Genomic DNA, 10,422 nt, shown 5'->3' on the forward strand with positions numbered 1-10,422 from the left:
AATTTGGAAAAAAGTTGCGAGGACCGTGTTGCACTCCGAGCGCCATCGTCCCTGACATTTTTTCCAAAATTTCGGGAGCGAGATCTTGCTGTATTTTCCTGCTAAAATCCAGAATTTTGGCTGATTTTGTCAATTATAACACTTTCAAAATTACAGTCAAAGTTGGTCTTGTGATTGCTTGGTTTAAGGCTCCTAAACATTCAAAAATTATCGAAATTGAAATTTTGTGTCAAAATTGTGTTCTTATTGTCTTAAATCTGAAAAGTGTGTTTTTATTCATTCGAAATATCAGTGCTTTATTCAAATTCTTGCATTTTGTGACTTTTGAAATTAAGTGCTTAATTACAACAACTTTAATTTCCGCTTTCAAAATTGAATTTTGCGTGAAATTGAGTCAATTTTTAAATTTCAAAACTTGCACTGCTTTTGACATTCCTTCTAAAATCATAAAATTCAAAATTTCAGTTTCCCTCTCTTTTTCAAAATTCAAATTTTGCATTTTTCGACAATCTTGATAGGGTTCAATTTTGAGATTGCAACTTTAATTTGGCCTATCTACAGATCGTAAAATCACTCAATTTTTTCAGATTAGCTCTAAAATCATCATACCTTTCATCCCTGCAAATTTCAAAAAAATTTGCAAGGACCGTGTTGCACTCCGAGCGCCACGGTCCCAAACATTTTTTCCGAAATTTCGGGAGACTGTTGTGATTGCATTTAACAGCTTAAATCTGGAAGATTGGCTGTTTTTACTGAAAATTGCTACCTCTAAATTCAAAATCTTTTCTCTCTCTCTAGTGCATGAGTTTTACAACAATAAGCCCTACTTACACTATTCCCGTTAGACGAAGCCGTAGAATTAAGTCTTTCCGAGGTTTAACTACCGAGGAGATGGAACCTAATTTGAGTAGCCTTTTTAACGAGGACATGGGTAATTCCTCTAATCCTCTGAATGATGAAGAAGCTCTCCATGAAGTTTCCATTGAACAACTTTCCAAATTGGATAACCAATTTGACGATTTTCACCAATGGATGTCTCATGAGTATCCCGATAGTCAAGCTCTTCCTTTAATTGAGGGTCTAAAACGCATGCTTCAAAGTGATAAGAATGGAATTGATGTTTTGCGTGGTATTGCACATATTGTGGATTTGAATGTGATGCCTATGAAGAGTTGTGCTGAATCTTTAGGTTATACACAACCTCCTACACAAGTCAATCATTCTATTCCTTTGACAACTCCAATTGCTAGTATACCTACCTTTACATCAAACATAATGGCTACCTCTATACAAGACATTCCTCCTGTGATTACCAGTCATGGGGGCAATCCTCCTTCTTCAATTAATCCTCTTCCTTCATACAATCCAACTTCTTCGTACATTCCTTCAATGAGTGTTCCTATTACATCTTCACAAATAAACATGATGCAAGGGGGCAATTCATTTAACCATTCCATTCCTCCTTGTAGTGTTCCTCCTATCCAATCACCCCCTATGGTTGACTATCATAGGGTCCCACCACCTTACTCTTTACCTTCTTTCAATAACATCACACTTCCATCTCAATCTAACACACCTAATATGAATTCTTCGACCGAAGCTACCATTAATAATCTTGCACAAACTGTCTCTTCTTTACAACAACAAATTGCCTCTATGAATCAATCTAAGTTTAGTGTGCCCACATTTGATGTTGTGAGCCCACTTTCTCTTGACATTGTTCGAGCTATCCCTCCTAAGCATGTTGAAATCCCACATCTGGAGCTTTATAATGGTAAAGGAGATCCTCTAACACATGTTAAGACTTTTCAAACAATTTGTACTGATTTTGCTTACGACCCAAGGTTGCTTGCGAAACTGTTCACTAGAACATTAAGAGACAAAGCCCTACAATGGTATTGCTCGTTGCCTTCTTATTCTATTACTTCTTTCGAACAACTTGCAAATGCTTTCATTCAACAATTTCAAAACAATATAAGTCCTAAAGTTACTTTGATTGATTTAATGCATTGTAAACAAGGTGTTAAAGAAAAAGTGACTGATTTCATTGGTAGATATAAACATTTGTATGCTCAAATTTCTTTTCCAGTGCCTGATTATGATATTCAAAGAATCTTTATTTCTAATTTGCAAAAAGATATTCGAGACAAACTTCTGTTTTCTGAGTTTACTTCTTTCCAACAGTTGTGTGCCACTCTTCACAATTATCAACTGACTGTGAGTCAAATGGAACAATCACATCCTATGGCTCTGAGTGATAAGGGTGATAGCAGTCAACAACCATTTGGGAAGTTTAAACCGAACAGAGATTCCATCAAATTCAATGAAAACATCATCAACAACAATGTGAATTCAGCATCAGGTGTGCCTCCTATTTCTAAATTTTTCAGGAAAGAAAGAAAGTATACTCCTTTGAATGAATCATTGCATGATATTATGAATAAGTTATTGGGACAAAATGTGCTTACTCTTCCTCCTGTATGACAAATTGATCCTGCAAAGATTACTTCACCTTATTTTGATCACAAAGCTTTTTGTCATTTTCATCGTCAGCCTGGGCATGATACTGAAAAATGTTTTTCTTTAAAGGGTAAAATTCAAGATTTGATTGATAACAATACTATCTCTGTTTCTGGAGTGAATGATAAAGGCAACACATCTGTAGCTCCTCCTAACCAAAATCTTCAGATTTTCACTGATCCATTACCTTCTCATACCTCTCATACCTCTAATGCGATTGAGGCTAATGATTCCTCTTTCTCATCTGATGGTCTTGTGTCTATGACTCCAAATGTGATTAACTTTGTAGAGCAGCAAGAAATCCCTAAAGAACCTTCCATCACATTTGATTCTAGTGAAACCATTAGAGCACCTGATGGTCCTTTATACATAGTTGCAAAAGTCAAAAATACACCTTGCCGTGGAGTGCTTATTGATCCTTCGTGCATGGTTAATGTTATTACTGAAGAATTTCTTTTTACTTTGCAATTGAATCAAGTGATCTATGACAAAACAGATGTGATTGTGAAACTATTTGATGCATTTTCTTCTCCTGCAATTGGTTCTATTACATTGCCTATTGAGGTCCATAATAAATCTCTTGATGTGAACTTTGCTATTATTCCTTCTTCCGAACAATTTTGTGTGAAGCTTGGCTATCCTTGGCTATCTTCCATGAAGGCTATTGCTTCTCCTATTCACAAGTGTTTAAAATTTCCCCATAATGGTGAAGTTGTTACTGTCAATCATAGTCTCTTTAAACCAGCTAAAAGAACCTCTAGTGTTCCTATTGATTACTTTTGGCCTAAACAATTTCAATCTCTTCCTCTGCGAAGTGATCATCTTTTTAAATCTTATCAAAAGTGGAAAACAAATATGATCCTATCTCTAAGTGAACCTAGAACACCTAAACTTGACATTCCTATCATTCTTGAGAAGGAAATTCTTCCTTTGAAAGACAAAACTAATGTCTTTCCCCAAGAAGATGCCCAACCCGTCCCCATGGATGTAACTATGTCTATGCCTAATAAATCTTCTAAGAGTAGATCTATACCTCCTCGTCATGATGGACTTGGTCTTCTCCCTAAACCAAAAATTCCTCCTTTATATGGAGCAGTTCCTCCTCCTTCCTTTTATAGAGAGAAGAGACCTTCTTCTTCTCCTATTATCCAGCCTAAGAGACCACAACCTAAACACCCAAGTGATAAGGATGAGAACATTCCTCCTCCTCTATCTTCTACACTTCCTACTAAGACTAGACGTAATCGTTCTGCACATGAACGCCGACGAAAGCATCATCTTAGAGCTCAAGCAGCTGCTTCTCAAATTTTGCAATCTCCAAAAACACCTTCAACAAGCATTATTCCATTTTCTCCTCAGCTGGATATTGAGCCTAAATCTCCTAAACATAAGATGCATGATGGTCTTGATCCTGTGCGAGTTAAAGATCCTATTTTTATAAATCTTGATGATGATATAGATGAAAATGTTATTCATGATGATAATGTTACTCCTCTTGCTTCTGATAGTGAATATGAACTTGTTGATATTGACAACCATTTATCTAATGAATTTTCTAAAGCACTTATCCTAGCTCCTAGACAAGAACAACGTGGCTTGGAACATGAACATAGCCCTTGTTTGGATCTTGTGATAGCTCCATCTGCTGTGTTGGATGTTCCTCCTCTAGCGTGTTCCCTGCCTTCCCGAAACATTGATCAGCAAGATCGGGGGGTAGATGACGTGCTAGACTAGTTACATTAGCATGGCAGATTCTCTCCCCCTCTCTTTTGTTACTTCTTCTATATGTTATTCTCATTCTTCTATTTGTCGTCCTTAGTGTTGTCTACTTGAGGACGATGCAAAGCATTGAGATCTCTTTGGTCTCTCTCATGTTGACTCAAAAGACACATGTGTTCCCTTCTTCTAGGTGACCTTCCTTGATTGGGGAATGAAGAACAATTATGCATACATACATATGATATATACATGACTTATCATACAGCATACTGACCCCGAGGAAAGTGAAGTCACCTCGTGCTTTGTGTTTGTGTTCATTATCCTTAGGTTTATCTCATACTTGGGGGCTAAATCTTTGCGATAACGTGCTCCTTTCCTTTCTCATTTTCTATGTGTATCACTACGTTAAAACAATCACCCCCGGTGAGGCGTGTGCGATCGCTTTAACGTAGGGGGGCATACACCCTGTCTATCCTTTCAAGATACTTGAAAATTTCTTGGCGAACTTAGCTTTGCCTTGAAAATTTTTGGTATTTCTTTAACATGACTCATAGTGAGGGAACCTTACTACTGACAGTCATGGTTCTCCCTCGTGATCTTCCCTTTTACTTTGTCAATCGAAGTCGTAAGATCCTTAGTCCACTGGAGGCTCGGTGTGTCTTGCCTCCTTGACGTGGTGAAAGTCTTTCAATGTTGTTTCCTTGTACTTTACCGGAAGTATGAGCATACATACTCCCGCTAAAGTGGGGGCTAAATGTAGCGTCCTAAAATTGCGACACTTGCAATTTCAACTGCATTTCGGTCTTCACGATGGCGATGCAACACGCAACCTGAATGGAGACCCCAAAACTTGCTCACGACACTGAAAACTGCATTTTTCATGCACCCTGGCCTGAACCTCCTTTGCACCCCGCTGTCCCGGAGGTGGGACCAGAGCGCCCAGCGCCCTGGTCCCTGGGTCCTATTTTGGGCCCGGTTTTCTAAGTGATATCGGGTCTTTTTTATTGCAATTTGGAAATATACTTCCCTGGTCGGCCTAGGGTCGGGAAAATCAGTCTATCAACCCTAAATGACAAGTATATAAACTACATTTTCCTCTTTCATTCGATATGAGGATGATGGAAAAAGCGTGGAAACTATACTCAAGCATTCAAGCATTCAAGCAATTGATCATTTTCAAGTCTCCATTCAAGGCTAAGTGTTGCATTCAAGTCAAGGATTTAACCATTGAAGAGGAGATCATTTACTACATGCTACATACTACAACATACAACATCTAAACCTTTGCACATAAGGATACCAACATCCTTAGAACAAGGTATTAGTACTTGTTTTACATTACAGTCATTTACATTTACAGCTCTTGCTCATTTCTTGGTTAATTCCAAAACCGGGGTTTGACCTAAAGGCAAACCCCTAATCCCTAACCCCCCATCGTCTTCGCTTTTCTGTGTGTAGGTTACAGGTACGCGGCTGAGATTGAAGATCTGGAATCCTTGTGCAGAGACGAACCGATCCCCCTTCGTTTCGCAGATTTTTCGGAGGACCGTGGCACCGGGTGCCATCGTCCCGACAACTTTTTCTCAAATTTGCAGGACAGCGCCGTATCGACATTTTACTGCTAATTCCAGGTCCGCAGCTTCATCCTATAACCTAAACTCAGTTTATAAGCGAATCTTTATGACTTTCTATGCATCCTTAGCTTAATTTCCCTAATCAACATTCTTTACAAAAGAGGGTAGCTTTGCTTTCCAAACCCTTGAAATTCATTTAGCATCCAATCTTACATTGTGTGGGATTGAATCTTATGAGTTTCAACCCCTCTTTTGAATGTAAAGTCTTCCCCCTAAGTGAAAACCCATCGAATCCTAGCGAACCTCCCCTCTCTCTCCTCGGAGTTAGAAGAGGGGAGACCAACTAGGGTTCGACAGCGATTTTCCGCTTTACACGATAAAGGTTCTTTCTTCTCAGAATATGAGGATTAGTCATGCAAGAACAATCAATGGTTTTCTTTGATTTGTTTGGATTCAGTTGATCTTGTTTGAAAAATTTCAAATCTTACTTTATCAAAGTGAAGGTTTAGATGCCCCTTCATGACAGCGTGTCAAATGATATGGATAAAAGCCTCCCGATGTGGAAACTTGATTTGACAACTTGAAAATTTTAAACAAGTGTTTTTGTGAGATAAAATCCGTAAGATGGTAAAGGATTCTGTTGATACTAATGATGAGGTTTTCAGATTATGATAAGATAGACATGTTTTATTGTGCGATTCGTTTAGGATTTTACAACATTTGTTTTGATACGAATTTAGCTCAAGAAATAGTCTTAACGGTTTGTTTTTGCTACTCTTGTTTGATGAAAAATGATGTTTGATGGAGAAGGCTTCTGAAAATGTTTTCAAAAATTTTAAAATTCCTCACTGTTTTGCTCTTTGTTTTTGTGTTTTGGATCACGTGCTAAAACAAAGACTATATGTGCTACAGAAATTACCCTACGTGCTAAAATAATGACCACACGCGCTAGGCTGCCCCCAGACACGCGCTAAAGTTTTGACTGCTCAAAATTGTTTTCTATTTGTTTTAAAAAAATCTATGCGCTACCCTTGGGTCTGCAATGCGCTAACCTATGAACCTGGTGCGCTAATGTTTAGCCTCCATGCGCTAGGCTGATGCTTCCACGCACTAGAATGTTTGTTTGATGCACTAAATGTTTTCACATTGTTTTGCCTTGAGATGAAATGCTACTATTTGGAACTGACATGCTAATTTGATGGTTGGATGTGCTAACTCACGCGCTAAGATGTTGTTCTTATGCGCTAAACTGTCCTGATTTTTCCTTTGGTTGGTTTTTTTGTGATTTTTGAATTTTTGTCGTGAATTTTTCAAGTTTGATGGATGATTTTTTGAAGTAGTAAATGCAAGCACGACACAAAAAGTACAACCATTTTGCCTAATCTAACAAAAAGTGTATGTTCTACGAGGATGTGTTCAAATCCTCAATGTTTTAACAGGTTTGGATATGATTAATACACTTCAGAAAGACTCTTTAGTCAAGGGTCATAAATAACATCATAGCCCACTAGTCTCAATACTCCGTCAGCTCAAACAGCCGTGTCACCCCCTAAGGGGCGCCTGTTTTTTTGCCTTTTGCCAGAAATTAACCCAAAGTAAATCGCTTCACAGTTGAGTAGTTATCTTGGGAGATATATGGTGAGTAATCTTGGGGGTGGATTCTTCCCCACCCTTGCACTATGATGTTATAAATGTCTGGTTACTGACTCGGTTCAAAGCTTTTATTTCTGTAGTTTGTAATCAGGCTTCCTATTCGGTCGTCGGTGATAAACTCCTTTACGAGGCTTCCCAACCTTTAGAACAAAGGCTTTACATATCTCAAGGATACTGGGGGAAGACTAATCGCTGCGCGCAACCGTTGAAAAGGACTTTCGTCACTTTCCATGTTTGATTATAGTGGGTTGGAATTCTTGGCGTCAAAGCCATTCCCCACTTAGGTCGTTCCCTTCACACCGGCCATAAACGGCTTTAAGAGTTGATTCCAACTCCTCGGGAAGGCAGGCCTACTAAAAGATTTAAATGCAATATGACTAAAAGCGTAAGAGTAGGCTGGCTTTTTGAACACCCAATTAAGGGGAAAGCATATACCTTCTACTTTCGAGACAAGGCAAACAAGGTTCTTTTTATCTTTCAAGTCAATGATTTTCTAAGATCTATATGGAGATTGTTGCTCCATGAAAACATGGTGTTCTTTTTATTTCCTTCAAAGCGATGATTTTCTAATCTAGGAAAATAATTTGGTCAACAAAGCAAAATTTTGATCTTGGTGGTCAACAAAAGAAATCGATAAAAGGAGAAGGACTTCCCTTTTTGATTTTAAACAAAAAATTAAAGTGAGGTTCCTTTTTCTTGCAAAATGTAAAATTGATCATTTTAAGCACCAAAGGATGGTGATATTCTTTTTAGCCCTTTCTTGCAAAAATAAATATTGTTTTGTTCTTTTTAGAACCCAAACTGAGAAATTTTCTCCTAGAAAAGTAAGAAAAGATTGTTGTTGTGGTTTGTTTTACAGCCCAAAGTAAGGTGAGTTTAATTTTATCCAACAAGAATTAAAATGACTCTAAATTTTAACTAACTTAACTAAGTTAGCAAAAATCTAAAACTATTTGTAATTCTACAAATAAAATCCAGCTCTACCTGCAAGAAATTGTCAGAATCCTGCAAAATTCCAATCAAATAGTTAGAAAAATCTGGATTTTGGTGGACTTCTACAAGTCTAAATTTTATTTCAGTTACAATTTTAATTTTTTTGCCTTCTGTCTGTGATGTGCTACAGAAAGGACTGTACGCACTACAATATAACCTAGATGCGCTAAAATAATGTCCCAATGCACTACATTGTTTACTTGATGCACTACTCTGTACGTCGAAAGCGTTGTTCTGTTTTTCTCCCACGCTGAGACCTACAGGAAAATTAGTGATTTGATGTGCTAAAAGATGGACTTCACGCACTGGATGATGAACTCCACGTGCTAAACAGTGAACTGGATGCACTAGGCTGTTAACTGGATGCGCTAAACAGTGAACTTAACGCGCTAATTCATTTTTCCCGCGTGCCTGCAAAAGTGGTTAAATTTAAAAACCAATTTGATATATGGGGTCTAGCCCCATGGTGGGCGCCAAAAATGTATGCGGGAAAATCGGGTCTATAGAACTCAATATGTGAAAATATTCTAAAAGACTTGTCCACACACACACACAAGACTTCTTGGTGCAAGCTATGGAGTAATGAAGTATTACTCAGCTTCCCAAGGTTGGTCCCATGGTTCTCTATCTTACAATGTCCCTCAAACCAATGTTTTTGCTCTCAGATCACTGAGCAAAATGGTTTAGAGATGACAAATGCAAGAACAAGGGATGCTTTGATGGATTTTAGTATGAGATGCATCCTAAGCTATGCATGATTCTAGAAATGCAATAAACTAGCTATAAGATGACAAGATTAGTATGAATATTATCCTAACATGATATATTTAGTCTATGATTGAGCTAAATGATAATAGAAAGTATTCTAAACATGCATATTTAGACTAATTTCTAGTTAAAAGAGAGGCTAAATGATGAGCATAAAATGAGATATGAAAGCTTGAATGTATTTGAGCATAAGTGTAATACTATAAATTTGGAGGATGTTTAAAATGGAGGAATGAGAGCTCTATTTATAGCAAAAACAGGGCAATGGATGGTCAGGATTGAAAGGCTTAATCAAAGGTTGAGTTTGAAAGTTGGGGATCCATGTTTGCAATTTGCACCAATGAAATGGTGACAAGTGTTAACATAGGGTTGGGTTGAGAGAAGGGGTTGGAGGCATTAAATGTCTGAGAAGACCTTATGGTTATCTAAAAGGTAAGGGTAAAGCCTAAATTAAGATTACCCAATGGATTAAGAGTTAATCTAAGGATAAACCTTTGTGCAAATGATTAAGAGATAATCATGGTCAAAGCATTAAAGGCCTGATGAGACCCTTGGGTTGGATAAAAGTTGAGTTAAAAGAAATAATTTAACCATTAATGGTTATTGAAGACTTTGGGGAATTAAGTGGTTGAAGACTTGAAGCCTTTAATGGTTATCAAAGACTTTGAGGATTTGAGAAGTGACCTCCCCTTGCTTAGGGATGTGACAAAGTTTAGAAGATGGGTTAGGCTAATTAGAAATGATTAGAAGAGTCTAGAAGGGATTAGAAAGGGGTTTTGGAAGGCAAGTGGGAGATGTAGGAAAATGCAAGTGGATGGAGGGATAATAGGATTTAATTGAATTAAATGATTTAATTCAATTTGATTGCAATTTGGGGAAATTAAATAAATCAGATTTATTCAATTTAGGATAAACTATTTAATTAAATTTGAATTTAATTAAAAGTGGATAGGGGGAATTTAATTAAATTAAATGATTTATTCATTAAGTGGTATAGTGAATTTAATTTAAATAAATTGAATAATTTACTTAATTAAATAGAGGAATGCGGGTAATTTAATAAAATTGGATTTAATTAAATAGAGAAATGAACATAAAATATTCATTTAGGAATATGGTCATTTTTATACGTCTATAGTGTCCACACACCTACAGGAGCTACACCCTATTCACTTGTCTACAGCACTGAAGCCAT

This window comes from Cryptomeria japonica, chromosome 5, assembly GCF_030272615.1.
Source record: "Cryptomeria japonica chromosome 5, Sugi_1.0, whole genome shotgun sequence".
NCBI classification, from domain to species: Eukaryota; Viridiplantae; Streptophyta; class Pinopsida; order Cupressales; family Cupressaceae; genus Cryptomeria; species Cryptomeria japonica.